Genomic DNA, 14,187 nt, shown 5'->3' with positions numbered 1-14,187 from the left:
GAGGCATTGTAAAGCACAGAGAGGTCTGGTAAAGCATAGGGAAGCATTGTAAAGCACAGATAGGTCTGGTAAAGCATAGGGAGGCATTGTAAAGCACAGAGAGGTCTGGTAAAGCATAGGCAATAACTGTAAAGCGCAGAGAGGTCTGGTAAAGCATAGGGAAGCATAGGGAAGCAGTGTAAAGCACAGGGAGGTCTGGTAAAGCATAGGGAAGCATTGTAAAGCACAGGGAGGTCTGGTAATGCATAGGGAAGCATTGTAAAGCACAGAGAGGCATGGTAAAGCATAGGGAAGCATTGTAAAGCACAGAGAGGCATGGTAAAGCATAGGGAAGCATTGTAAAGCACAGATAGGTCTGGTAAAGCATAGGGAGGCATTGTAAAGCACAGAGAGGTCTGGTAAAGCATAGGCAATAACTGTAAAGCGCAGAGAGGTCTGGTAAAGCATAGGGAAGCATAGGGAAGCAGTGTAAAGCACAGGGAGGTCTGGTAAAGCATAGGGAAGCATTGTAAAGCACAGGGAGGTCTGGTAATGCATAGGGAAGCATTGTAAAACACAGAGAGGCATGGTAAAGCATAGGGAAGCATTGTAAAGCACAGGGAGGTCTGGTAAAGCATAGGGAAGCATTGTAAAGCACAGATAGGTCTGGTAAAGCATAGGCAATAACTGTAAAGCGCAGAGAGGTCTGGTAAAGCATAGGGAAGCATAGGGAAGCAGTGTAAAGCACAGGGAGGTCTGGTAAAGCATAGGGAAGCATTGTAAAGCACAGGGAGGTCTGGTAATGCATAGGGAAGCATTGTAAAGCACAGAGAGGCATGGTAAAGCATAGGGAAGCATTGTAAAGCACAGCGAGGCATGGTAAAGCATAGGGAAGCATTGTAAAGCACAGAGAGGTCTGGTAAAGCATAGGGAGGCATTGTAAAGCACAGAGAGGTCTGGTAAAGCATAGGGAAGCATTGTAAAGCACAGAGAGGTCTGGACTCTAACCCTGGGCTTGAGACTCAGCTCAGTGATTTGGATTCCTGAACAGCTTCTTAGTAAAGGTATTATTCAGCATGCCGCCGCACCGTGAACTAATAAGAAAAGACTTTCAGTACCTGGCAGGCTCTTGTGACATATCAGGAGGGTCATTCTCTTTACTCCTTCTTCTTCTCCTTGGAGTCGGGTCCATGCCTCTCTCTACTGAATCAGTCGTTCCTCAGTTAGCTGGGTTTCTCCTCTGCAACACAATTGAAACAAGTCCGTTGTTAAAGAGTACAGCGCTTCAAATGTCATTTTTCTTTCTCTTTCTTTAGAGCGACCCCTTATCTTTTCATGCTGTTTGGAATCATCCCGAGCGCTTCTTGTTATCACAGTTACTCAAATGCTGGGTTCGTTTTTGGAAACGTCTGTGTTGCTAATTGAGTGCCATGGGAGCATTGTATTTTAAACAATTTTGTATCAATTAAGATTATGTTTCATTTTGAATGATTCATTTTGAACTTTAAATATACAGGTTAATACTAACAGTTACAACAGCACCTAATAGGAAAAAAAAACTATGATCTTTTTGTATGTTTTGTCCAGTTGATCTGCTTGGATTTTGGTGTCTGATCAAATTTATATTCGAGCTTGAGTTTCTCGCACTGTTCATGTCGTTAGGGTTACCCGATTTGCCCTGAAAAACTAAATAAGACGTTCTTTTTCTCCAAGTCACACACGCAGTACCAAAATAACAGTATTGTGCAGTAAAGAAACAAGGACCAGGGGTCACAAATGGAGATTAGATAAAGGGGCATTCAGAACAGAAAATAGGAGGCACTTTTTTAAACAGAGAATTGTGAGGGTCTGGAACCAACTCCCCAGTAATGTTGTTGAAGCTGACACCCTGGGATCCTTCAAGAAGCTGCTTGATGAGATTCTGGGATCAATAAGCTACTAACAACCAAACGAGCAAGATGGGCCGTACTGGCTGACTTTCACCTGGGATTATTAGTATTATATTTATGTGTGTAATAATTCTTCTTCTTCTTCTTCTTCTTCTTCTTCTTCTTCTTATTATGCAGTTTTATTAACCACTGTCCTCAACAATACGAAGAATAACATCCATTCGCCACAAGCGCTCCTCTTCACTGTAGCTGAAGCGAGCTGCGGGTCACATGACACAGGAAGTAAATGTCTTCCAAGCAGTTCCTTGGGTTGGGCAGCAGCTGGTTCATGACGAGAGAGAAACACAGACCTGTTCAGAGTCATGCGAGTCACGAACGACTTTAAATAATCCTGTGTGTGTCTTTATCTCACCTCGCTCGACCCGCTGACAAGTCTTGACAGCCCGCTATTAATAATGAACCGGGGAAATGCTGAGGTTCCCATGCAGCTGTGGAGACATCTTTGTTTGCTCCTCCTTGAAGTCATCTCCGTGTCTGTATCTCCGAAATCACTCCTTCCGCAGTTAGCTGTGTTTCGACTGTGCAACACAACTGAAATCATTAACGAGGGGAGCACAGAGCACCCCGATATACTCACAGCAGAACAGCCTCCATTCACAAAACCTATAGCAACGCGATCATTAACGAGGGGAGCACAGAGCACCCCGATATACTCACAGCAGAACAGCCTCCATTCACAAAACCTATAGCAACGCGATCATTAACGAGGGGAGCACAGAGCACCCCGATATACTCACAGCAGAACAGCCTCCATTCACAAAACCTATAGCAACGCGATCATTAACGAGGGGAGCACAGAGCACCCCGATATACTCACAGCAGAACAGCCTCCATTCACAAAACCTATAGCAACGCGATCATGAACGAGGGGAGCACAGAGCACCCCGATATACTCACAGCAGAACAGCCTCCATTCACAAAACCTATAGCAACGCGATCATTAACGCGGGGAGCACAGAGCACCCCGATATACTCACAGCAGAACAGCCTCCATTCACAAAACCTATAGCAACGCGATCATTAACGAGGGGAGCACAGAGCACCCCGATATACTCACAGCAGAACAGCCTCCATTCACAAAACCTATAGCAACGCGATCATTAACGAGGGGAGCACAGAGCACCCCGATATACTCACAGCAGAACAGCCTCCATTCACAAAACCTATAGCAACGCGGTCATTAACGAGGGGAGCACAGATTTGTAATTTCCAGTCAAATGTAATCTTTCTATATTCCAATCTGTGCCAAACGTCACTTTAAAACCCGTGTATTATGAATGTAAAGCCTAGTCCGGGTCTGTCCCGCGACACATCCGTTTCATTTACACTGTAATGCGGACTCACAGGAACACAATATTTCTACCTGTGCTGAGTGGGAGCTGCACAGGGACTGTGTTTTACGTAACTTCGTTAAACTGCAATAAACTCTCTGTCAGACTTTCTGTGTCCTCACCTCGGACTGTATAAAGCAGGATAGGACAGTCAATCCCGTGATGCACTTCGGTGCTCAATTACAGGCGCCATTTGTGGAGCCCACTCAGTACTGAATACATTGCGGAGATGCTGTGGAGCCCACTCAGTACTGAATACATTGCGGCGATGCTGTGGAGCCCAGTCAGTACTGAATACATTGCGGCGATGCTGTGGAGCCCACTCAGTACTGAATACATTGCGGAGATGCTGTGGAGCCCACTCAGTACTGAATACATTGCGGAGATGCTGTGGAGCCCACTCAGTACTGAATACATTGCGGCGATGCTGTGGAGCCCACTCAGTACTGAATACATTGCGGAGATGCTGTGGAGCCCACTCAGTACTGAATACATTGCGGAGATGCTGTGGAGCCCACTCAGTACTGAATACATTGCGGCGATGCTGTGGAGCCCACTCAGTACTGAATACATTGCGGCGATGCTGTGGAGCCCACTCAGTACTGAATACATTGCAGAGATGCTGTGGAGCCCACTCAGTACTGAATACATTGTGGAGATGCTGTGGAGCCCACTCAGTACTGAATACATTGCAGAGATGCTGTGGAGCCCACTCAGTACTGAATACATTGTGGAGATGCTGTGGAGCCCACTCAGTACTGAATACATTGCAGAGATGCTGTGGAGCCCACTCAGTACTGAATACATTGCAGAGATGCTGTGGAGCCCACTCAGTACTGAATACATTGTGGAGATGCTGTGGAGCAGCGCCAGGATATACCGGTGTTTACTAACTCCGCCCACTTGTGACATCATTGTCCTATCCTTCCTTATATAGTCCTAGGTCCGCCCCAGTGCTTCGTAAAGCCGACAGCTATTGGCTGGTCTCGACACACATCATACAAGAGTTCCGTCAGACTTTCCAACAAGCAAGACTTTTATTTGACCCGCGTTTTATGGAGCCTCGTTATCATAACGTCTCTTATTATCATTAACGTCCGAATTATAATTATACGATTTTAAACCATCAAAAACGAAACCTGCCGAACCTCTGGAACCAGACCGATAAAAAGAAACTCAAAACTGGATGTCAAAAATGGAAGCAAAAGACGAAAAAAAAAATAAAATAAACTGCAATAAACACACTGTCAACCTTTCTGTGTACATTTCAAAATGATTATTTCTGTAAAGGGTGTGTTCTGTTTTCTGTTAACTGTTACTAAGTAGGCTAAATTTTAAAAAAAAAACTGTATAAATGGGGAATTGTATGTAAAAACAATGTGATATCTTGTAACAATTGTAAGTTGCCCTGGATAAGGGCGTCTGCTAAGAAATTAATAGTAATATTGTAATAATGATGATTAATAAAAGCGACAGAGCGGTGTGTTTTTGTTATTGGTAAAGTGAATCTGGTTTGGTGTGAATGGGATTTCCTTTGCGTCACTTTGCCCCTGTTGTTAATGTAGATTTTGTATCTATATCTGGATATTCCCTACTGGAAATTTACACAGAGTTATTGTATTAGAATGCAATACATTGTGACAGAATTGTATTAAAACATATTTTACATGTGTATGTGTTTCAGATGAGTCATGCGAATCACATTTGAAATGCAGATTCAACAGATAATCACATAAGAAATGTATATGAAAGACATTAAAACATGATGGGAATGCATTACATCTGAAAACAGGTTTTTGACGTGTTTCTAATGCGTTTTGTTGAATCACATTCATTTCGAAGTGTAGTTGATTTTCAAACTGGAGTCCCCTTATTCTCGTGTGTGCACTAAATAAACTGCAGTGCCTGCATCAAAACAATGAAATATCCAACACAATACCAAAAAGAGACTTCACAAGTTTAGAATATGAAACGTTTGTTTGTTCTTCTTCTTTGGAACATGTAGGCAGTTTCATTGATGGTGTTGTATTTAAGGGGAAGTACAGCCTATAGGTGTTTCACATTGTTTACAATTGAATCATCTTAAATGTTTCTGTTTTTCTAAATCGCATGAATCATAAAAATGTTTGCAAAGCTTTAAAATGTGGAACTTTGCTGACATTAATCAAAGACAAAGCGCGATTCGGTTAGAGATTGCAGCCAAAATCCCCACAAGGCAGCAGTGTGATGGAAAGATGCACACAGAGCATTTGTGTTTGATTTTTCTGCAGTAAAAAGGTTAAAAGCTTCCACACCAATTCAAATATTCTCTTCATGTATTGGCACAGTAAAAAGCATCTGAAAATGATAACGCAACATTTGTACAGTTTACCATGTAGGCTACTTTGTTACGTTTGTTAACACAGTGTTTAATACAGCATTTCACAATTGAAAACGAAATGTATGCTAAATACAGCAGCATGACTGAAGTAAAAAAATGAGCCTTTTATAAAAATAGATTCACTAGAACAACATTGACAATTAACAGAAAACAAAATCTAAAAGCAACGCTCACTTTATTACTGTTATTATCATGACGTGATTTAGCAGACCCCCTTATCCAGGGCGACGTGCGATGCATGTGACAATACAAATCAATACAATACACCGGTTCCAGTTTTTACAAAAGAAGGTTTGTTGGTTAATCCTTGCAACTCGAGTCTACCCAGCAATGATAAACAGTGTCCAGAAAGCAGTCTCGCTGACCTTTAGTCCTTATGATTCGCTCCATTTGAAAGCGCTACATTGTGATCACGTGTAGTGCGCTGTGCGGAAAAATGACAAGCCCCTTTAACATTGCACGAAATGCCTGCATCTTTCCTGTCATTTGCAGCCATCGGTTTAGATGTGAATGGGTGCCAGCCAATGAATAAATAAATAGATAAATAGATAAATAAAACCAACAGGAATTTTGCAGCCATTTTGTTAGCTGTAAAATTTCTGATGTTTTCTGATAGTTTTTCTAGCTGGGAAAGCACATATAAATCTATAATATTTTCAAACGTCATGATTTCCGGTTTGATCGACTATCAGCCCAACCTGAGTAACACATGAACTCGTCTCTCTCTAGAACAAATATACATTCTGTCATTGGCTGACGTAATGAAACATTCCCCCCCAAATATAAAGGTGAAACTGCAGTCTCCTGATTAATATCCTCCACTTCACATAAAAAGGAACATTTAATTGAGAAATGCTTCCATTTTACATTAAATCTCTTCACAATCTGCAAAGCTCTTAGGATGACAACAAAATCTCTCCTGTCAGGAAAGGACACTTGAACCAAAGCAGTAATGAATGCAAATCTTTCGTTAAAACATACAGCATAATTAGCTCTCCTAGTCTGCCCTGTGTGAGTAATAGAGGAACATTTTACATTACCAATTTTAAATCGAGTGTACTCCTCTGAAGCCAAACCTGATAAACTCACATTATATAATACTTCAAGCACAAGTCTATGAGAAATGCCCACTTCTTGACAATGACCAAGACATTCAACATCTGTACGCACTGCTAAAATACTCCTGGGAGTGAAGGACTTAAAGAGTTGATGCAACATAACAGCACATTCATGGCAAGCATTTGCAAAATAAAAACTGCTATTGAATGGCAAATCCCTTAGAAGGCAAACATTTCTGAATATTTGCATTGGAACACTTTTGAACCCATGACAGAAACCAAGAATACAATGATTAAATGATTCAAAAGGAAAGCATGACCAAGCCCACATAGGACCCCAATCGCGGACAGCTTGAGGAATATACAAGAACAGATGAACATTGTAAGAACTGTGTTCCTTTCCATACAAAGGCTGGACTAATTCTACAAAAGAATTGAGATGTAGCGGCACTGCATCTAACTCTATGATAGAGAGTTCTCTTTGGAGTAGTGCATAAATTGATGGAACTAGCAATGACCAGTGAACATAAAACTTCCACCCCAAACGTCCTCGCAACAAAGGTAGGGAATAAAAAAGGAAAAAGCTTCTCCATTCATTTGCCTTCCAGTACTTCCGTACTTTTACAGACCGTGGGTATCTAGTCACTTCCTCTGGAGGCGTGAAGCGCTGTGGCTCATCATCTATGGCTGTAATCTTACCACCCATATACCAAGGATCTGCGTGATGACAAGAGTCAAACCACAATGATGCCATTTGTTTAACTACACCTAACAACGCTGCATGCATATAATCGGGTACATAGCTATCAACTGAATCAAAACAAGGAATAAGCATCAAAGGAGACGGACCCTTCACTCCCTTTTTGGGCTGACCACCATCCAGGGCATCCAAAGAACATTGTACCAGTGAATCATGAGTTTGCACTACATTGGAAAAGACATCGGGATATACATGACAAAACCCCCTCCCCTTGGGCACATGCTCCCCTTTCTGTTCACACCAGCTACATCCACACTCTCCATTACACTGTACCAGATTCTGTAAAAGAGGCCTTGCAACTCTGTCACATGTACAAATTACAGGAAAAACCCTGCTAGTCACAGAATTCGAAGTGGAAGGGTTTTCCCACACAAACCCCTCATTACCCAACTTTACAGTTTCTCCAACAAATGGTTTAAGGAACGTGTCAATGCGTGGTTTGGAGGAGCCACACCACAAAGCTGTTAAAAAGGAATGTTTCCTGTGCAGCTCTGGAGCAATTTCATTTCCACGGAACTGTAGGGGCTACATTGAATACGAGGATGATTTAAACACTGCTACTCCATCACAATGCCATGTGAGGGAGAAGTCATTTTTGCCAAACTGTCAACCAATTTTTCAAAACACAATCCATCATATCCATCACAAAAGACATGACTTTTGGTACATTTTTCCCAGTCTATGATGTGTGTAGCTGCATCAGTAAATTGCAAGAAATCTTTTAAGTTGTTTTTCAATTGGCAAATAAATAAAATTGCTCTTCATGTTATCAAGTAACAAGGCCTCATTCCAGTCTGGGCAGCTGGTGCGTGATGGATCAGCTCCACAATAAGAAAAACAGACATGGCAATAAAATAGAATTTCACAACAATCTTTATAGTTAGAGAAGTGTTTGAACAGCTGGAAAACACCAGGAGGAAACACACCTGGACATATGACATCTAATAACTGTGATAGATCTGTTGTTGCTTCTGTACTTAAACCATGTTTTAAAATAACAGCATAACCCAATAGAATCGATTGTGCCTTGGTGACAGTGGAGCCGTGGAAAAGTGTATCATCACCATTTTCAATAGAATAATATGATGATTCTTGCTGAATGTCATCAGTTTCATGAATATTAGTTGAGTTACTTGGCACAAAATTCCTTGATCCCAATTCTTCATATTCAATTTCCATCAATATGTCAGAGTTACAAACAGCATTGTTACACGATATCACATTATTTTTACATACAATTCCCCATTTATACAGCTGGGTTTTTACTGGAGCAATCTAGGTAAAGTACCTTGCTCAAGGGTACAGCAGCAGTGTCCCCCACCTGGGATTGAACCCACAACCCTCCGGTCAGGAGTCCAGAGCCTTAAACACTACTCCACACTGCTGCTCTAATTGTTTATAAATTATATCTTTGGATTTCTGAAATGGTTGGATAATGTATTTTCCTTGTGATTATTATTATTATTATTATTATTATTATTATTATTATTATTATTATTATTGTGGTTTAATTGTTTATAAATTATCTCATCGGATGGTTGAAATGGTTGGATAATTGCCCTAACAAGCATTTAATTAGATGCATTTCGTCTACTCATTAGGCAGTTCAGAGTTTCAATATTTATTTATTGCTTACTTGAACAACAATGTGAGAGAAATATCATCAGAAGAAAGAAGACATTTCCATGGATATCGTGAATCACAATCAAATTGCATTACATGTGCATTCTGCCCACAGTGGAAAAGCAGAAACGTGTTTTAAGCCTGGCCTTTGTCGCCCTCTTCAGGACAAACTCCCCAGCTGCACAGAGCTGATAGAAATCCATTCTTTTCACTTGGGAAATGTAGAGCTATTCACACAACCTTGAGGACTGTTCTAAGCGCTGTTTTAAAGACTGTTTATATACAGTGTTGCTTTAACTAAACAATACCAGCAGACCAGCCTATTTCATACAGGTCTTTGTAACTAAACAATACCAGCAGACCAGCCTATTTCATACAGGTCTTTGTAACTAAACAATACCAGCAGACCAGCCTATTTCATACAGGTCTTTGTAACTGAACAATACCAGCAGACCAGCCTATTTCATACAGGTCTTTGTAACTAAACAATACCAGCAGACCAGTCTATTTCATACAGGTCTTTGTAACTAAACAATACCAGCAGACCAGCCTATTTCATACAGGTCTTTGTAACTAAACTATACCAGCAGACCAGCCTATTTCATACAGGTCTTTGTCCAGTGACTGCTGGGTCTGATGTAAGAAGAAAAAAACAGAGCGATTCAGCCTATTGTATCTTTCAAAGGTTTGCCTGCCAGTTGAAGGAGCCAATGATAGCAGGGTAATACTATTGTGAAGCTGCTCAAAGAACACTACAGGTACAGTCCTGAATCCTCCCAGAAGCTGAGGGTGTGAAGTATAGTCTGCTCTGGATAGACAAACACCAAAAAGATAACAAAGTTACATACTGAATGAAAGGAGACAGTACAATATTGTGGATCAAATAAAAGCAGGTTTTTCACATCTTCAGAGTGCCCAGCTGGGCCTCAGTCTCGTTGCTTGTGGTCGTGGACTCGCTTGCAGCTCGATTCCTCTTCTTGATTCTGTTTTCAGGCAGAGTCCCGGAGTTGCAGTTTTGCTTTTCAGAGTGACAGCACCTTGTTTATCATTCGATGTGGAGCAACATGTTTAGCTTTGCTTGGATATTTATAGTCTGTTTCACTCTGCTAAATATCCACTGTCATGAGATCATTTGTGTATCGTGCCTTTTTTTAAACTCACAGTCCTTTGATGTTTTAATGTCCTTTTCCACGTGGACAGCGCTAGTTCATGTCTGCCTTGCGTCAAAATGCTTGTTGCTGCCCGTGTGAAGTATCTGTCCATAATTCAACTGTCCGCTCAGCCTAATCCAGTCCAGGCACCGCTCCTCTAATCAGTAGCTCACATAGTTCAGTCTGTCTGCAAGCCAGAGGCCCCTTCTCAAGACACAGCAGTTTGCCTTGATTCTCAAGACACACAGTTTCATCAGTGAATGCAGTTCCATCTCTACTGCACGTTCATGTATTATTATCATATTCAGGAATATGCCCCACAGCGGGGTGTACCCTGTCGCAGGGGCTCAAACAGATTTTACCTCAATTACTTATTCAATTTGTCTTAATTGCTATCTGTGCCGTGTTTGCCCGCTGTTTGTGTACCAAAATCCATCGCAATAGACTTTGAATTCGAGAATTCACCCCTGTCTCCCTGAGTCCTGCTTCATACAACCTGACAAAAACCATCCAGTATAATTTCAGTATCTGCTCCTCACTTTGCAGGCTGTAGATAATTATCAAACAACCTTTAAGAACACAATAAACCACAAATGTGCAAACTTTGCCAATACTTTATTGCCAGAATCGATCCTGTTGTGATAGCAGAGATACAGCTGGGGTGTGATAATCACCCTGCAACACAAAGCAGGGGCGCTGGGATACATGCAGTTGTGTTCATTTTACGATAGCTTGTAAATATGAGTTTATATTAAATTGTAATATCTCTGAGTATCTCCGCAGGATAACACAGTACAAATATCATGATATGCATCAGAAAATATAAAGGACAGTAAGCAAACGCATTCTACAGGGAATGAAAGAGAAAAGCAACAACCTTTCTCACAATAGTATATACTGTACATATTTCACAGTGATATGGATTTGACAGGGCTAAACAATTATTATTACTTATTTCTTAGCTGACGCCCTTATCCAGGGCGACTTACAATTGTTACAAGATATCATATTATTTTTACATACAATTACCCATTTATACAGTTTGGTTTTTACTGGAGCAATCTAGGTAAAGTACCTTGCTCAAGGGTACAGCAGCAGTGTCCCCTACCAGGGATTGAACCCACGACCCTCCGGTCAAGAGTCCAGAGCCCTAACCACTACTCCACACTGCTGTCCACACAATGTCATAAGGCTCCTGTCTTTCTCTACTGGAAACTTTGATTAATGGCTGTTTTTATTTTATTTACTGTCGTTCAAACAAGGCGCTTCCTCCCTGTTAATGGCCATTGGGAATTTGAATAACAAGCTGACATTGATATGCTGATATCCAAATGCATTCATTTTTCAGCAGGCTTTTTAATATTGTTTATTTTATTAGACACCTACTGTTTTGAATGCCGTGTGTGTGTGTGTGTGTGTCAGTGTGTGAGTGTGTGTGTGGTGTCAGTGTGTGTGTGTGGCATTTGAGTGACGTGTCAGTTTATTGGATGCTGAGCTTCAGGGGGAGGGAGGGGGCGTGGTTTAGGATGCGCTGATTGAAGTCCTGCAATAAATTAAAAAAAAAAAACACACAGGGTAAAAATAAACAAAAAATATCAAACCGCTAAAGACAACATTTACCCGCGAGACGCTCTCAAAACAAGCCACTTTGAAACTGTTCTCTGTAAAAGGAAGCGTTTCTGCTATTATTTTTTTTATTTATTTATGTCTCTTCAATTTCAGGCTTGTTTGTATATTTGCTTCAGAGACGGTAAGATATTAAAGTTTTCAATGAGGCAGTTGATATTTTTTCGAGGCGACTCGTAGAGCACAGACGCGCCGGATGAGGAGAAAATTACTTTGAATAATCCTGTAAATTGTTTTGGCGTCAGATAAATGAATCATCATCATCATCCTCATCAGTTCAATCAGGGGTGGCTGTTTCCAGACTTGACACTTCACCGTTGTGGCATGAAACTTGACAAAAATAGATATATTACAACAACAGTTCTAGTGAATGTCCACACGATGGCAGCATTGTATAAGGAATAGCGAGAGCTGCGTTCTGCCCGTCTCCATGAAGTCCAGGTTTACAGCACGGGAAGCCCCGAGACCCGACACCTCCCCATGCGAGTTTAATTATTTATTCTTAAAACCAATACTATTTTAATCCACAGCAGGGACTGATAAAACAGCCTTTGTACAGCAGTTGTCCTGCGGTGTGCAGGTCAGGGAGCTGTGTGGGTGCTGGAGTGCGCTGCAGAGCGGATTCCCACTCGATCACACAAGGGAATATAAAGGATGCCGTGTTCAGAGCTGACTCTGCGATTTAGTGCGAGGAGAGATTGAAACCACTGAAGCTCTTTAAAAAAAAAAAGAAAATGCACGTGATCTTTAATTCGCTGTTTTTTACAAACAAAAATTCAACAATAAAAGCGTGTGTGACGCTTATTTCCCTGCAAGCCCTTGTCTTTAACCACGGGAGCACACAGACTCTTCTAATATAAATTTAGTCAGACACCAAAATCCAAGCAGAACAACTGGACAAAACATACAAAAAGATCATAGTTTTTTTTTTCCTATTAAGTGCTTTTGTAACTGTTAGTATTAACCTGTATATTTAAAGTGAATCATTCAAAATGAAACATAATCTTAATTGATACAAAATTGTTTAAAATACAATGCTCCCATGGCACTCCATTAGCAACACAGACGTTTCCAAAAACGAACCCAGCATTTGAGTAACTGTGATAACAAGAAGCGGTCGGGATGATTTCAAACAGCATGAAAAGATAAGGGGCCGCTCTAAAGAAAGAGAAAGAAAAATGACATTTGAAGCGCTGTACTCTTTAACAACGGACTTGTTTCAATTGTGTTGCAGAGGAGAAACACAGCTAACTGAGGAACGAGTGATTCAGTAGAGAGAGGCATGGACCCGACTCCAAGGAGAAGAAGAAGGAGAAAGAGAATGACTCTCCTGATATGTCACAAGAGCCTGCCAGGTACTGAAAGTCTTTTCTTATTAGTTCACGGTGCGGCGGCATGCTGAATAATACCTTTACTAAGAAGCTGTTCAGGAATCCAAATCACTGAGCTGAGTCTCAAGCCCAGGGTTAGAGTCCAGACCTCTCTGTGCTTTACAATGCTTCCCTATGCTTTACCAGACCTCTCTGTGCTTTACAATGCTTCCCTGTGCTTTACCAGACCTCCCTGTGCTTTACAATGCTTCCCTATGCTTTACCACACCTCTCTGTGCTTTACAATGCTTCCCTATGCTTTACCACACCTCTCTGTTCTTTACAATGCTTCCCTATGCTTTACCACACCTCTATGTGCTTTACAATGCTTCCCTATGCTTTACCAGACCTCTCTGTGCTTTACAATGCTTCCCTGTGCTTTACCACACCTCTCTGTTCTTTACAATGCTTCCCTATGCTTTACCACACCTCTCTGTTCTTTACAATGCTTCCCTATGCTTTACCACACCTCTCTGTTCTTTACAATGCTTCCCTATGCTTAACCAGACCTCCCTGTGCTTTACAATGCTTCCCTATGCTTTACCACACCTCTTTGTACTTTACAATGCTTCCCTATGCTTAACCAGACCTCCCTGTGCTTTACAATGCTTCCCTATGCTTTACCACACCTCTTTGTACTTTACAATGCTTCCCTGTGCTTTACCAGACCTCTCTGTGCTTTACAATGCTTCCCTATGCTTTACCACACCTCTCTGTTCTTTACAATGCTTCCCTATGCTTAACCAGACCTCTCTGTGCTTTACAATGCTTCCCTATGCTTTACCAGACCTCTCTGTGCTTTACAATGCTTCCCTATGCTTTACCAGACCTCTCTGTGCTTTACAATGCTTCCCTATGCTTAACCAGACCTCTTTCTCTCTCATTCACCTCTTTCTTTCTCATTCTCATTTGAAAAACCATGTTAATGAGTATTAAGAAATGAGAAAAAGTCAGTCTATC

This window comes from Acipenser ruthenus, chromosome 53 (genome assembly GCF_902713425.1).
Source record: "Acipenser ruthenus chromosome 53, fAciRut3.2 maternal haplotype, whole genome shotgun sequence".
Classification (NCBI taxonomy): domain Eukaryota; kingdom Metazoa; phylum Chordata; class Actinopteri; order Acipenseriformes; family Acipenseridae; genus Acipenser; species Acipenser ruthenus.
This window is presented reverse-complemented; position numbering follows the sequence as displayed.